Source organism: Hyla sarda, chromosome 4, assembly GCF_029499605.1.
Source record: "Hyla sarda isolate aHylSar1 chromosome 4, aHylSar1.hap1, whole genome shotgun sequence".
Lineage (NCBI taxonomy): Eukaryota > Metazoa > Chordata > Amphibia > Anura > Hylidae > Hyla > Hyla sarda.
In genome coordinates, this window is record NC_079192.1 from 44,395,364 (window position 1) to 44,410,363 (window position 15,000).

The following is a 15,000-nucleotide window of genomic DNA, read 5'->3' on the forward strand; positions in this document are numbered from 1 at the left end:
GGCAATTTTTCCATCTTTTGCCATGAGGTTTGGTTGACTTCTTGTCTTTAGCCATGAGAGACAAAACTGGGCAATTTTCTTGTCTTTAGCCATCAGGTTTTGTTGATTTCCTTAAGAGATGGGCATGAGTTTAGCTTAGAAGGTAATTTTTCCATCTTTTGCCATGAGGTTTGGTTGACTTCTTGTCTTTAGCCATGAGAGACAAAACTGGGCAATTTTCTTGTCTTTAGCCATGAGGTTTTGCTGAATTCCTTAAGAGATGGGCATGAGTTTAGCTTAGAAGGCAAGTGGACCAAATGAATGGCTTAAAGCTGTGGGGTAATGATTTTCTTTTTCCATCCACAAAGTACAACTCCAACTCCAGCTGCTTAACTCTGCAGTGATCTGGTCGGCCTATGAATTTAATAATCTGAAAACTGTGAGTTTAATCCTCACACCAGGCAATTTTTCCATCTTTTGCCATGAGGTTTGGTTGACTTCCTTAGCATCATAGAGTAAGAAAGTGGAGATGGGGATGAGTTTAGCTTTGAAGCCAAGTGGGATCTTGAGAAAATGGATATAATAAATGGCTAACAACAGATGTGTTCCGATTTCTTTCTTTTCACCCACAAAGACCAATTAGAACTCCGTCCGCTTCACTTTCAAATGACCTCACCCTCCTTTGAACTTGCCTGCACGTTTATAAAAAAAACGCATTCCCATACCGGGAGTCGAACCCGGGCCGTCTGGGTGAAAACCAGGAATCCTAACCGCTAGACCATATGGGACCTGCTTCTGCCACAGTTTTTTTGTATGAGGAAATAAAAAAGTAAAAAAGTGATCTAAAATTTGTATTCTTTTGAATTATCCGCTTGGCACTGGATCATACCACCAAGCCACTTGCCTCGTTAGCGCAGTAGGTAGCGCGTCAGTCTCATAATCTGAAGGTTGTGAGTTCGATCCTCACACGGGGCAATTTTTCTTGGCTTTAGCCACGAGGTTTTGTTGATTTCCTTAAGAGATGGGCATGAGTTTAGCTTAGAAGGCAAGTGGACCAAATGAATGGCTTAAAGCTGTGGGGCAAGGATTTTCTTTTTTCATCCACAAAGAACAACTCCAACTCCAGCTGCTTAACTCTGCAGTGATCTGGTCGGCCTATGAATTTAATAATCTGAAAACTGTGAGTTTGATCCTCACTTTGGGCAATTTTTCCATCTTTTGCCATGAGGTTTGGTTGACTTCTTGTCTTTAGCCATGAGAGACACAACTGGGCAATTTTCTTGTCTTTAGCCATGAGGTTTTGCTGAATTCCTTAAGAGATGGGCATGAGTTTAGCTTAGAAGGCAAGTGGACCAAATGAATGGCTTAAAGCTGTGGGGTAATGATTTTCTTTTTCCATCCACAAAGTACAACTCCAACTCCAGCTGCTTAACTCTGCAGTGATCTGGTCGGCCTATGAATTTAATAATCTGAAAACTGTGAGTTTAATCCTCACACCAGGCAATTTTTCCATCTTTTGCCATGAGGTTTGGTTGACTTCCTTAGCATCATAGAGTAAGAAAGTGGAGATGGGGATGAGTTTAGCTTTGAAGCCAAGTGGGATCTTGAGAAAATGGATATAATAAATGGCTAACAACAGATGTGTTCCGATTTCTTTCTTTTCACCCACAAAGACCAATTAGAACTCCGTCCGCTTCACTTTCAAATGACCTCACCCTCCCTTGAACTTGCCTGCACGTTTATAAAAAAAACGCATTCCCATACCGGGAGTCGAACCCGGGCCGTCTGGGTGAAAACCAGGAATCCTAACCGCTAGACCATATGGGACCTGCTTCTGCCACAGTTTTTTTGTATGAGGAAATAAAAAAAGTAAAAAAGTGATCTAAAATTTGTATTCTTTTGAATTATCCGCTTGGCACTGGATCATACCACCAAGCCACTTGCCTCGTTAGCGCAGTAGGTAGCGCGTCAGTCTCATAATCTGAAGGTTGTGAGTTCGATCCTCACACGGGGCAATTTTTCTTGGCTTTAGCCACGAGGTTTTGTTGATTTCCTTAAGAGATGGGCATGAGTTTAGCTTAGAAGGCAAGTGGACCAAATGAATGGCTTAAAGCTGTGGGGCAAGGATTTTCTTTTTTCATCCACAAAGAACAACTCCAACTCCAGCTGCTTAACTCTGCAGTGATCTGGTCGGCCTATGAATTTAATAATCTGAAAACTGTGAGTTTGATCCTCACTTTGGGCAATTTTTCCATCTTTTGCCATGAGGTTTGGTTGACTTCTTGTCTTTAGCCATGAGAGACACAACTGGGCAATTTTCTTGTCTTTAGCCATGAGGTTTTGCTGAATTCCTTAAGAGATGGGCATGAGTTTAGCTTAGAAGGCAAGTGGACCAAATGAATGGCTTAAAGCTGTGGGGTAATGATTTTCTTTTTCCATCCACAAAGTACAACTCCAACTCCAGCTGCTTAACTCTGCAGTGATCTGGTCGGCCTATGAATTTAATAATCTGAAAACTGTGAGTTTAATCCTCACACCAGGCAATTTTTCCATCTTTTGCCATGAGGTTTGGTTGACTTCCTTAGCATCATAGAGTTAGAAAGTGGAGATGGGGATGAGTTTAGCTTTGAAGCCAAGTGGGATCTTGAGAAAATGGATATAATAAATGGCTAACAACAGATGTGTTCTGATTTCTTTCTTTTCACCCACAAAGACCAACTAGAACCCCGTCCGCTTCACGTTCAAATGACCTCACCCTCCTTTGAACTTGCCTGCAAGTTTATAAAAATAACAAATTCCAATACCGGGAGTCGAACCCGGGCCGCCTGGGTGAAAACCAGGAATCCTAACCGCTAGACCATATGGGACCTGCTTCTGCCACAGTTTTTTTGTATGAGGAAAAAAAAAAGTAAAAAAGTGATCCAAAATTTGTATTCTTTTGAATTATCCGCTTGGCACTGGATCATACCACCATGCCACTTGCCTCGTTAGCGCAGTAGGTAGCGCGTCAGTCTCATAATCTGAAGGTCGTGAGTTCCATCCTCACACGGGGCAATTTTTCTTGGCTTTAGCCATGAGGTTTTGTTGATTTCCTTAAGAGATGGGCATGAGTTTAGCTTAGAAGGCAAGTGGACCAAATGAATGGCTTAAAGCTGTGGGGTAAGGATTTTCTTTTTTCATCCACAAAGAACAACTCCAACTCCAGCTGCTTAACTCTGCAGTGATCTGGTCGGCCTATGAATTTAATAATCTGAAAACTATGAGTTTGATCCTCACTTTGGGCAATTTTTCCATCTTTTGCCATGAGGTTTGGTTAACTTCTTGTCTTTAGCCATGAGAGACAAAACTGGGCAATTTTCTGGTCTTTAGCCATGAGGTTTTGTTGATTTCCTTAAGAGATGGGCATGAGTTTAGCTTAGAAGGTAATTTTTCCCTCTTTTGCCATGAGGTTTGGTTGACTTCTTGTCTTTAGCCATGAGAGACACAACTGGGCAATTTTCTTGTCTTTAGCCATGAGGTTTTGCTGAATTCCTTAAGAGATGGGCATGAGTTTAGCTTAGAAGGCAAGTGGACCAAATGAATGGCTTAAAGCTGTGGGGTAATGATTTTCTTTTTCCATCCACAAAGTACAACTCCAACTCCAGCTGCTTAACTCTGCAGTGATCTGGTCGGCCTATGAATTTAATAATCTGAAAACTGTGAGTTTAATCCTCACACCAGGCAATTTTTCCATCTTTTGCCATGAGGTTTGGTTGACTTCCTTAGCATCATAGAGTTAGAAAGTGGAGATGGGGATGAGTTTAGCTTTGAAGCCAAGTGGGATCTTGAGAAAATGGATATAATAAATGGCTAACAACAGATGTGTTCCGATTTCTTTCTTTTCACCCACAAAGACCAACTACAACTCCATCCGCTTCACTTTCCAATGACCTCACCCTCCTTTGAACTTGCCTGCAAGTTTATAAAAAAAACACATTCCGATACCGGGAGTCGAACCATGGCCGCCTGGGTGAAAACCAGGAATCCTAACCGCTAGACCATATGGGACCTACTTCTGCCACTATTTTTTTGTTTGAGGAAAAAAAAAAGTCAAAAAGTGATCTAAAATTTGTATTCTTTTGAATTATCCGCTTGGCACTGGATCATACCACCATGCCACTTGCCTCGTTAGCGCAGTAGGTAGCGCGTCAGTCTCATAATCTGAAGGTCGTGAGTTCAATCCTCACACGAGGCAATTTTTCTTGGCTTTAGCCATGAGGTTTTGTTGATTTCCTTAAGAGATGGGCATGAGTTTAGCTTAGAAGGCAAGTGGACCAAATGAATGGCTTAAAGCTGTGGGGTAATGATTTTCTTTTTTCATCCACAAAGAACAACTCCAACTCCAGCTGCTTAACTCTGCAGTGATCTGGTCGGCCTATGAATTTAATAATCTGAAAACTGTGAGTTTGATCCTCACTTTGGGCAATTTTTCCATCTTTTGCCATGAGGTTTGGTTAACTTCTTGTCTTTAGCCATGAGAGACAAAACTGGGCAATTTTCTGGTATTTAGCCATGAGGTTTTGTTGATTTCCTTAAGAGATGGGCATGAGTTTAGCTTAGAAGGTAATTTTTCCCTCTTTTGCCATGAGGTTTGGTTGACTTCTTGTCTTTAGCCATGAGAGACACAACTGGGCAATTTTCTTGTCTTTAGCCATGAGGTTTTGCTGAATTCCTTAAGAGATGGGCATGAGTTTAGCTTAGAAGGCAAGTGGACCAAATGAATGGCTTAAAGCTGTGGGGTAATGATTTTCTTTTTCCATCCACAAAGTACAACTCCAACTCCAGCTGCTTAACTCTGCAGTGATCTGGTCGGCCTATGAATTTAATAATCTGAAAACTGTGAGTTTAATCCTCACACCAGGCAATTTTTCCATCTTTTGCCATGAGGTTTGGTTGACTTCCTTAGCATCATAGAGTTAGAAAGTGGAGATGGGGATGAGTTTAGCTTTGAAGCCAAGTGGGATCTTGAGAAAATGGATATAATAAATGGCTAACAACAGATGTGTTCCGATTTCTTTCTTTTCACCCACAAAGACCAACTACAACTCCATCCGCTTCACTTTCCAATGACCTCACCCTCCTTTGAACTTGCCTGCAAGTTTATAAAAAAAACACATTCCGATACCGGGAGTCGAACCATGGCCGCCTGGGTGAAAACCAGGAATCCTAACCGCTAGACCATATGGGACCTACTTCTGCCACTGTTTTTTTGTTTGAGGGAAAAAAAAAAGTAAAAAAGTGATCTAAAATTTGTATTCTTTTGAATTATCAGCTTGGCACTGAATCATACCATCATACCACCATGCCACTTGCCTCGTTAGTGCAGTAGGTAGCGCGTCAGTCTCATAATCTGAAGGTCGTGAGTTCAATCCTCACACGGGGCAATTTTTCTTGGCTTTAGCCATGAGGTTTTGTTGATTTCCTTAAGAGATGGGCATGAGTTTAGCTTAGAAGGCAAGTGGACCAAATGAATGGCTTAAAGCTGTGGGGTAATGATTTTCTTTTTTCATCCACAAAGAACAACTCCAACTCCAGCTGCTTAACTCTGCAGTGATCTGATCGGCCTATAAATTTAATAATCTGAAAACTGTGAGTTTGATTCCCACATCGGGCAATTTTTCCATCTTTTGCCATGAGGTTTGGTTGACTTCTTGTCTTTAGCCATGAGAGACAAAACTGGGCAATTTTCTTGTCTTTAGTCATGAGGTTTTGTTGATTTCCTTAAGAGATGGGCATGAGTTTAGCTTAGAAGGTAATTTTTCCATCTTTTGCCATGAGGTTTGGTTGACTTCTTGTCTTTAGCCATGAGAGACAAAACTGGGCAATTTTCTTGTCTTTAGCCATGAGGTTTTGCTGAATTCCTTAAGAGATGGGCATGAGTTTAGCTTAGAAGGCAAGTGGACCAAATGAATGGCTTAAAGCTGTGGGGTAATGATTTTCTTTTTCCATCCACAAAGTACAACTCCAACTCCAGCTGCTTAACTCTGCAGTGATCTGGCCGGCCTATGAATTTAATAATCTGAAAACTGTGAGTTTAATCCTCACACCAGGCAATTTTTCCATCTTTTGCCATGAGGTTTGGTTGACTTCCTTAGCATCATAGAGTTAGAAAGTGGAGATGGGGATGAGTTTAGCTTTGAAGCCAAGTGGGATCTTGAGAAAATGGATATAATAAATGGCTAACAACAGATGTGTTCTGATTTCTTTCTTTTCACCCACAAAGACCAACTAGAACCCCGTCCGCTTCACTTTCAAATGACCTCACCCTCCTTTGAACTTGCCTGCAAGTTTATAAAAAAAACACATTCCCATACCGGGAGTCGAACCCAGGCCGCCTGGGTGAAAACCAGGAATCCTAACCGCTAGACCATATGGGACCTGCTTCTGCCTCAGTTTTTTTGTATGAGGAAAAAAAAAAGTAAAAAAGTGATCTAAAATTTGTATTCTTTTGAATTATCCGCTTGGCACTGGATCACACCACCATGCCATTTGCCTCGTTAGCGCAGTAGGTAGCGCATCAGTCTCATAATCTGAAGGTCGTGAGTTCGATCCTCACACGGGGCAATTTTTCTTGGCTTTAGCCATGGGGTTTTGTTGATTTCCTTAAGAGATGGGCATGAGTTTAGCTTAGAAGGCAAGTGGACCAAATGAATGGCTTAAAGCTGTGGGGTAATGATTTTCTTTTTTCATCCACAAAGAACAACTCCAACTCCAGCTGCTTAACTCTGCAGTGATCTGGTCGGCCTATGAATTTAATAATCTGAAAACTGTGAGTTTGATTCCCACACCGGGCAATTTTTCCATCTTTTGCCATGAGGTTTGGTTGACTTCTTGTCTTTAGCCATGAGAGACAAAACTGGGCAATTTTCTTGTCTTTAGCCATGAGGTTTTGTTGATTTCCTTAAGAGATGGGCATGAGTTTAGCTTAGAAGGTAATTTTTCCATCTTTTGCCATGAGGTTTGGTTGACTTCTTGTCTTTAGCCATGAGAGACACAACTGGGCAATTTTCTTGTCTTTAGCCATGAGGTTTTGCTGAATTCCTTAAGAGATGGGCATGAGTTTAGCTTAGAAGGCAAGTGGACCAAATGAATGGCTTAAAGCTGTGGGGTAATGATTTTCTTTTTCCATCCACAAAGTACAACTCCAACTCCAGCTGCTTAACTCTGCAGTGATCTGGTCGGCCTATAAATTTAATAATCTGAAAACTGTGAGTTTAATCCTCACACCAGGCAATTTTTCCATCTTTTGCCATGAGGTTTGGTTGACTTCCTTAGCATCATAGAGTTAGAAAGTGGAGATGGGGATGAGTTTAGCTTTGAAGCCAAGTGGGATCTTGAGAAAATGGATATAATAAATGGCTAACAACAGATGTGTTACGATTTCTTTCTTTTCACCCACAAAGACCAACTACAACTCCATCCGCTTCACTTTCCAATGACCTCACCCTCCTTTGAACTTGCCTGCAAGTTTATAAAAAAAACACATTCCGATACCGGGAGTCGAACCCGGGCCGCCTGGGAGAAAACCAGGAATCCTAACCGCTAGACCATATGGGACCTACTTCTGCCACTGTTTTTTTGTTTGAGGAAAAAAAAAAGTAAAAAAGTGATCTAAAATTTGTATTCTTTTGAATTATCCACTTGGCACTGGATCATACCACCATGCCACTTGCCTCGTTAGCGCAGTAGGTAGCGCGGCAGTCTCATAATCTGAAGGCCGTGAGTTCAATCCTCACACGGGGCAATTTTTCTTGGCTTTAGCCATGAGGTTTTGTTGATTTCCTTAAGAGATGGGCATGAGTTTAGCTTAGAAGGCAAGCGGACCAAATGAATGGCTTAAAGCTGTGGGGTAAGGATTTTCTTTTTTCATCCACAAAGAACAACTCCAGCTCCAGCTGCTTAACTCTGCAGTGATCTGGTTGGCCTATGAATTTAATAATCTGAAAACTGTGAGTTTGATTCCCACACCGGGCAATTTTTCCATCTTTTGCCATGAGGTTTGGTTGACTTCTTGTCTGGTTGACTTCCTTAGCATCATAGAGTTAGAAAGTGGAGATGGGGATGAGTTTAGCTTTGAAGCCAAGTGGGATCTTGAGAAAATGGATATAATAAATGGCTAACAACAGATGTGTTCCGATTTCTTTCTTTTCACCCACAAAGACCAACTACAACTCCATCCGCTTCACTTTCCAATGACCTCACCCTCCTTTGAACTTTTCTGCAAGTTTATAAAAAAAAACACATTCCGATACCGGGAGTCGAACCCGGGCCGCCTGGGTGAAAACCACGAATCCTAACCGCTAGACCATATGGGACCTACTTCTGCCACTGTTTTTTTGTTTGAGGAAAAAAAAAAGTAAAAAAGTGATCTAAAATTTGTATTCTTTTGAATTATCCGCTTGGCACTGGATCATACCACCATGCCACTTGCCTCGTTAGCGCAGTAGGTAGCGCGTCAGTCTCATAATCTGAAGGTCGTGAGTTCAATCCTCACACGGGGCAATTTTTCTTGGCTTTAGCCATGAGGTTTTGTTGATTTCCTTAAGAGATGGGCATGAGTTTAGCTTAGAAGGCAAGTGGACCAAATGAATGGCTTAACCCCTTAAGGACTCAGCCCATTTTGGCCTTAAGGACTCAGACAATTTAATTTTTACGTTTTCATTTTTTCCTCCTCGCCTTCTAAAAATCATAACTCTTTTATATTTTCATCCACAGACTAGTATGAGGGCTTATTTTTTGCGTGACCAGTTGTCCTTTGTAATGACATCACTCATTATATCATAAAATGTATGGCGCAACCAAAAAACACTATTTTTGTGGGGAAATTAAAACGAAAAACGCAATTTTGCTAATTTTGGAAGGTTTTGTTTTCACGCCGTACAATTTCTGGTAAAAATGACATGTGTTCTTTATTCTGAGGGTCAATACGATTAAAATGATACCCATTATTATATACTTTTATATTATTGTTGCGCTTAAAAAAAATCACAAACTTTTTAACCAAATTAGTACGTTTATAATCCCTTTATTTTGATGACCTATAACTTTTTTATTTTTCCGTATAAGCGGCGGTATGGGGGCTCATTTTATGCGCCATGATCTGTACTTTTTTTTGATACCACATTTGTATATAAAAAACTTTTAATACATTTTTTATAATTTTTTTTTTAATAAAATGTATTAAAAAAGTAGGAATTTTGGACTTTTTAAAATTTTTTTCGTTCACGCCGTTCACCGTACGGGATCATTAACATTTTATTTTAATAGTTCGGACATTTACGCACGCGGCGATACCAAATATGTCTATAAAAAATGTTTTTTACGCTTTTTGGGGGTAAAATAGGAAAAAACGGACGTTTTACTTTTTCATTGGGGGAGGGGATTTTTCACTTTTTTTTTACTTTTACTTTTACATTTTTTTACATTTTTTTTTACACTTGAATAGTCCCCATAGGGGACTATTCATAGCAATACCATGATTGCTAATACTGATCTGTTCTATGTATAGGACATAGAACAGATCAGTATTATCGGTCATCTCCTGCTCTGGTCTGCTCGATCACAGACCAGAGCAGGAGACGCCGGGAGCCGCACGGAGGAAGGTGAGGGGACCTCCGTGCGGCGTTATGAATGATCGGATCCCCGCAGCAGCGCTGCGGGCGATCCGATCGTTCATTTTAATCGCGAACTCCCGCAGATGCCGGGATCTGTATTGATCCCGGCACCTGAGGGGTTAATGGCGGACGCCCGCGAGATCGCGGGCGTCGGCCATTGCCGGCGGGTCCCTGGCTGCGATTAGCAGCCGGGATCAGCCGCGCATGACACGGGCATCGCTCCGATGCCCGCGGTTATGCTTAGGACGTAAATGTACGTCCTGGTGCGTTAAGTACCACCTCACCAGGACGTACATTTATGTCCTGCGTCCTTAAGGGGTTAAAGCTGTGGGGTAATGATTTTCTTTTTTCATCCACAAAGAACAACTCCAACTCCAGCTGCTTAACTCTGCAGTGATCTGGTCGGCCTATGAATTTAATAATCTGAAAACTGTGAGTTTGATCCTCACTTTGGGCAATTTTTCCATCTTTTGCCATGAGGTTTGGTTAATTTCCACGGGGCAATTTTTCTTGGCTTTAGCCATGAGGTTTTGTTGATTTCCTTAAGAGATGGGCATGAGTTTAGCTTAGAAGGCAAGTGGACCAAATGAATGGCTTAAAGCTGTGGGGTAATGATTTTCTTTTTTCATCCACAAAGAACAACTCCAACTCCAGCTGCTTAACTCTGCAGTGATCTGGTCGGCCTATGAATTTAATAATCTGAAAACTGTGAGTTTGATCCTCACTTTGGGCAATTTTTCCATCTTTTGCCATGAGGTTTGGTTAACTTCTTGTCTTTAGCCATGAGAGACAAAACTGGGCAATTTTCTGGTCTTTAGCCATGAGGTTTTGTTGATTTCGTTAAGAGATGGGCATGAGTTTAGCTTAGAAGGTAATTTTTCCCTCTTTTGCCATGAGGTTTGGTTGACTTCTTGTCTTTAGCCATGAGAGACACAACTGGGCAATTTTCTTGTCTTTAGCCATGAGGTTTTGCTGAATTCCTTAAGAGATGGGCATGAGTTTAGCTTAGAAGGCAAGTGGACCAAATGAATGGCTTAAAGCTGTGGGGTAATGATTTTCTTTTTCCATCCACAAAGTACAACTCCAACTCCAGCTGCTTAACTCTGCAGTGATCTGGTCGGCCTATGAATTTAATAATCTGAAAACTGTGAGTTTAATCCTCACACCAGGCAATTTTTCCATCTTTTGCCATGAGGTTTGGTTGACTTCCTTAGCATCATAGAGTTAGAAAGTGGAGATGGGGATGAGTTTAGCTTTGAAGCCAAGTGGGATCTTGAGAAAATGGATATAATAAATGGCTAACAACAGATGTGTTCCGATTTCTTTCTTTTCACCCACAAAGACCAACTACAACTCCATCTGCTTCACTTTCCAATGACCTCACCCTCCTTTGAACTTGCCTGCAAGTTTATAAAAAAAACACATTCCGATACCGGGAGTCGAACCATGGCCGCCTGGGTGAAAACGAGGAATCCTAACCGCTAGACCATATGGGACCTACTTCTGCCACTGTTTTTTTGTTTGAGGAAAAAAAAAGTAAAAAAGTGATCTAAAATTTGTATTCTTTTGAATTATCAGCTTGGCACTGAATCATACCATCATACCACCATGCCACTTGCCTCGTTAGCGCAGTAGGGAGCGCGTCAGTCTCATAATCTGAAGGTCGTGAGTTCAATCCTCACACGGGGCAATTTTTCTTGGCTTTAGCCATGAGGTTTTGTTGATTTCCTTAAGAGATGGGCATGAGTTTAGCTTAGAAGGCAAGTGGACCAAATGAATGGCTTAAAGCTGTGGGGTAATGATTTTCTTTTTTCATCCACAAAGAACAACTCCAACTCCAGCTGCTTAACTCTGCAGTGATCTGGTCGGCCTATAAATTTAATAATCTGAAAACTGTGAGTTTGATTCCCACATCGGGCAATTTTTCCATCTTTTGCCATGAGGTTTGGTTGACTTCTTGTCTTTAGCCATGAGAGACACAACTGGGCAATTTTCTTGTCTTTAGCCATGAGGTTTTGCTGAATTCCTTAAGAGATGGTCATGAGTTTAGCTTAGAAGGCAAGTGGACCAAATGAATGGCTTAAAGCTGTGGGGTAATGATTTTCTTTTTCCATCCACAAAGTACAACTCCAACTCCAGCTGCTTAACTCTGCAGTGATCTGGTCGGCCTATGAATTTAATAATCTGAAAACTGTGAGTTTAATCCTCACACCAGGCAATTTTTCCATCTTTTGCCATGAGGTTTGGTTGACTTCCTTAGCATCATAGAGTTAGAAAGTGGAGATGGGGATGAGTTTAGCTTTGAAGCCAAGTGGGATCTTGAGAAAATGGATATAATAAATGGCTAACAACAGATGTGTTCCGATTTCTTTCTTTTCACCCACAAAGACCAACTACAACTCCATCCGCTTCACTTTCCAATGACCTCACCCTCCTTTGAACTTGCCTGCAAGTTTATAAAAAAAACACATTCCGATACCGGGAGTCGAACCATGGCTGCCTGGGTGAAAACGAGGAATCCTAACCGCTAGACCATATGGGACCTACTTCTGCCACTGTTTTTTTGTTTGAGGAAAAAAAAAGTAAAAAAGTGATCTAAAATTTGTATTCTTTTGAATTATCAGCTTGGCACTGAATCATACCATCATACCACCATGCCACTTGCCTCGTTAGCGCAGTAGGTAGCGCGTCAGTCTCATAATCTGAAGGTCGTGAGTTCAATCCTCACACGGGGCAATTTTTCTTGGCTTTAGCCATGAGGTTTTGTTGATTTCCTTAAGAGATGGGCATGAGTTTAGCTTAGAAGGCAAGTGGACCAAATGAATGGCTTAAAGCTGTGGGGTAATGATTTTCTTTTTTCATCCACAAAGAACAACTCCAAGTCCAGCTGCTTAACTCTGCAGTGATCTGGTCGGCCTATAAATTTAATAATCTGAAAACTGTGAGTTTGATTCCCACATCGGGCAATTTTTCCATCTTTTGCCATGAGGTTTGGTTGACTTCTTGTCTTTAGCCATGAGAGACAAAACTGGGCAATTTTCTTGTCTTTAGTCATGAGGTTTTGTTGATTTCCTTAAGAGATGGGCATGAGTTTAGCTTAGAAGGTAATTTTTCCATCTTTTGCCATGAGGTTTGGTTGACTTCTTGTCTTTAGCCATGAGAGACAAAACTGGGCAATTTTCTTGTCTTTAGCCATGAGGTTTTGCTGAATTCCTTAAGAGATGGGCATGAGTTTAGCTTAGAAGGCAAGTGGACCAAATGAATGGCTTAAAGCTGTGGGGTAATGATTTTCTTTTTCCATCCACAAAGTACAACTCCAACTCCAGCTGCTTAACTCTGCAGTGATCTGGTCGGCCTATGAATTTAATAATCTGAAAACTGTGAGTTTAATCCTCACACCAGGCAATTTTTCCATCTTTTGCCATGAGGTTTGGTTGACTTCCTTAGCATCATAGAGTTAGAAAGTGGAGATGGGGATGAGTTTAGCTTTGAAGCCAAGTGGGATCTTGAGAAAATGGATATAATAAATGGCTAACAACAGATGTGTTCCGATTTCTTTCTTTTCACCCACAAAGACCAACTACAACTCCATCCGCTTCACTTTCCAATGACCTCACCCTCCTTTGAACTTGCCTGCAAGTTTATAAAAAAAACACATTCCGATACCGGGAGTCGAACCCGGGCCGCCTGGGTGAAAACCAGGAATCCTAACCGCTAGACCATATGGGACCTACTTCTGCCACTGTTTTTTTGTTTGAGGAAAAAAAAAAGTAAAAAAGTGATCTAAAATTTGTATTCTTTTGAATTATCAGCTTGGCACTGGATCATACCATCATACCATCATACCACCATGCCACTTGCCTCGTTAGCGCAGTAGGTAGCGCGTCAGTCTCATAATCTGAAGGTCGTGAGTTCAATCCTCACACGGGGCAATTTTTTTTGGCTTTAGCCATGAGGTTTTGTTGATTTCCTTAAGAGATGGGCATGAGTTTAGCTTAGAAGGCAAGTGGACCAAATGAATGGCTTAAAGCTGTGGGGTAAGGATTTTCTTTTTTCATCCACAAAGAACAACTCCAACTCCAGCTGCTTAACTCTGCAGTGATCTGGTCGGCCTATGAATTTAATAATCTGAAAACTGTGAGTTTGATCCTCACTTTGGGCAATTTTTCCATCTTTTGCCATGAGGTTTAGTTAACTTCTTGTCTTTTGCCATGAGAGACAAAACTGGGCAATTTTCTGGTCTTTAGCCATGAGGTTTTGTTGATTTCGTTAAGAGATGGGCATGAGTTTAGCTTAGAAGGTAATTTTTCCCTCTTTTGCCATGAGGTTTGGTTGACTTCTTGTCTTTAGCCATGAGAGACACAACTGGGCAATTTTCTTGTCTTTAGCCATGAGGTTTTGCTGAATTCCTTAAGAGATGGGCATGAGTTTAGCTTAGAAGGCAAGTGGACCAAATGAATGGCTTAAAGCTGTGGGGTAATGATTTTCTTTTTCCATCCACAAAGTACAACTCCAACTCCAGCTGCTTAACTCTGCAGTGATCTGGTCGGCCTATGAATTTAATAATCTGAAAACTGTGAGTTTAATCCTCACACCAGGCAATTTTTCCATCTTTTGCCATGAGGTTTGGTTGACTTCCTTAGCATCATAGAGTTAGAAAGTGGAGATGGGGATGAGTTTAGCTTTGAAGCCAAGTGGGATCTTGAGAAAATGGATATAATAAATGGCTAACAACAGATGTGTTCCGATTTCTTTCTTTTAACCCACAAAGACCAACTACAACTCCATCCGCTTCACTTTCCAATGACCTCACCCTCCTTTGAACTTGCCTGCAAGTTTATAAAAAAAACACATTCCGATACCGGGAGCCGAACCCGGGCCGCCTGGGTGAAAACCAGGAATCCTAACCGCTAGACCATATGGGACCTACTTCTGCCACAGTTTTTTTGTTTGAGGAAAAAAAAAAAGTAAAAAAGTGATCTAAAATTTGTATTCTTTTGAATTATCAGCTTGGCACTGGATCATACCACCATGCCACTTGCCTCATTAGCGCAGTAGGTAGCGTGTCAGTCTCATAATTTGAAGGTAGTGAGTTTGATCCTCACACGGGGCAATTTTTCTTGGCTTTAGCCATGAGGTTTTGTTGATTTCCTTAAGAGATGGGCATGAGTTTAGCTTAGAAGGCAAGTGGACCAAATGAATGGCTTAAAGCTGTGGGGTAAGGATTTTCTTTTTTCATCCACAAAGAACAACTCCAACTCCAGCTGCTTAACTCTGCAGTGATCTGGTCGGCCTATGAATTTAATAATCTGAAAACTGTGAGTTTGATTCTCACTTTGGGCAATTTTTCCATCTTTTGCCATGAGGT

At 41.3% G+C, this 15,000-nt stretch overlaps 16 non-coding genes across 16 annotated transcripts; 11 read left to right on the forward strand and 5 right to left on the reverse strand.

Moving 5' to 3' along the window:
* Positions 1-695: 695 nt before the first annotated feature.
* On the reverse strand, positions 696-767 carry TRNAE-UUC (transfer RNA glutamic acid (anticodon UUC)). The gene has a single exon. It is a non-coding gene; the product is annotated as a tRNA-Glu (tRNA).
* Positions 768-881: 114 nt separating this feature from the next.
* On the forward strand, positions 882-954 carry TRNAM-CAU (transfer RNA methionine (anticodon CAU)). Its single transcript has one exon. It is a non-coding gene; the product is annotated as a tRNA-Met (tRNA).
* A 780-nt stretch (positions 955-1,734) lies between these two features.
* TRNAE-UUC (transfer RNA glutamic acid (anticodon UUC)) lies at positions 1,735-1,806 on the reverse strand. The gene has a single exon. It is a non-coding gene; the product is annotated as a tRNA-Glu (tRNA).
* A 115-nt stretch (positions 1,807-1,921) lies between these two features.
* TRNAM-CAU (transfer RNA methionine (anticodon CAU)) lies at positions 1,922-1,994 on the forward strand. Its single transcript has one exon. It is a non-coding gene; the product is annotated as a tRNA-Met (tRNA).
* Positions 1,995-2,774: 780 nt separating this feature from the next.
* TRNAE-UUC (transfer RNA glutamic acid (anticodon UUC)) lies at positions 2,775-2,846 on the reverse strand. Its single transcript has one exon. It is a non-coding gene; the product is annotated as a tRNA-Glu (tRNA).
* Positions 2,847-2,960: 114 nt separating this feature from the next.
* Positions 2,961-3,033, forward strand: TRNAM-CAU (transfer RNA methionine (anticodon CAU)). The gene has a single exon. It is a non-coding gene; the product is annotated as a tRNA-Met (tRNA).
* Positions 3,034-4,140: 1,107 nt separating this feature from the next.
* Positions 4,141-4,213, forward strand: TRNAM-CAU (transfer RNA methionine (anticodon CAU)). Its single transcript has one exon. It is a non-coding gene; the product is annotated as a tRNA-Met (tRNA).
* A 1,116-nt stretch (positions 4,214-5,329) lies between these two features.
* Positions 5,330-5,402, forward strand: TRNAM-CAU (transfer RNA methionine (anticodon CAU)). The gene has a single exon. It is a non-coding gene; the product is annotated as a tRNA-Met (tRNA).
* Positions 5,403-6,323: 921 nt separating this feature from the next.
* On the reverse strand, positions 6,324-6,395 carry TRNAE-UUC (transfer RNA glutamic acid (anticodon UUC)). The gene has a single exon. It is a non-coding gene; the product is annotated as a tRNA-Glu (tRNA).
* Positions 6,396-6,509: 114 nt separating this feature from the next.
* Positions 6,510-6,582, forward strand: TRNAM-CAU (transfer RNA methionine (anticodon CAU)). Its single transcript has one exon. It is a non-coding gene; the product is annotated as a tRNA-Met (tRNA).
* Positions 6,583-7,689: 1,107 nt separating this feature from the next.
* On the forward strand, positions 7,690-7,762 carry TRNAM-CAU (transfer RNA methionine (anticodon CAU)). The gene has a single exon. It is a non-coding gene; the product is annotated as a tRNA-Met (tRNA).
* A 685-nt stretch (positions 7,763-8,447) lies between these two features.
* Positions 8,448-8,520, forward strand: TRNAM-CAU (transfer RNA methionine (anticodon CAU)). The gene has a single exon. It is a non-coding gene; the product is annotated as a tRNA-Met (tRNA).
* A 2,729-nt stretch (positions 8,521-11,249) lies between these two features.
* Positions 11,250-11,322, forward strand: TRNAM-CAU (transfer RNA methionine (anticodon CAU)). The gene has a single exon. It is a non-coding gene; the product is annotated as a tRNA-Met (tRNA).
* Positions 11,323-12,295: 973 nt separating this feature from the next.
* Positions 12,296-12,368, forward strand: TRNAM-CAU (transfer RNA methionine (anticodon CAU)). The gene has a single exon. It is a non-coding gene; the product is annotated as a tRNA-Met (tRNA).
* Positions 12,369-13,289: 921 nt separating this feature from the next.
* Positions 13,290-13,361, reverse strand: TRNAE-UUC (transfer RNA glutamic acid (anticodon UUC)). The gene has a single exon. It is a non-coding gene; the product is annotated as a tRNA-Glu (tRNA).
* A 130-nt stretch (positions 13,362-13,491) lies between these two features.
* TRNAM-CAU (transfer RNA methionine (anticodon CAU)) lies at positions 13,492-13,564 on the forward strand. Its single transcript has one exon. It is a non-coding gene; the product is annotated as a tRNA-Met (tRNA).
* Positions 13,565-15,000: the final 1,436 nt, after the last annotated feature.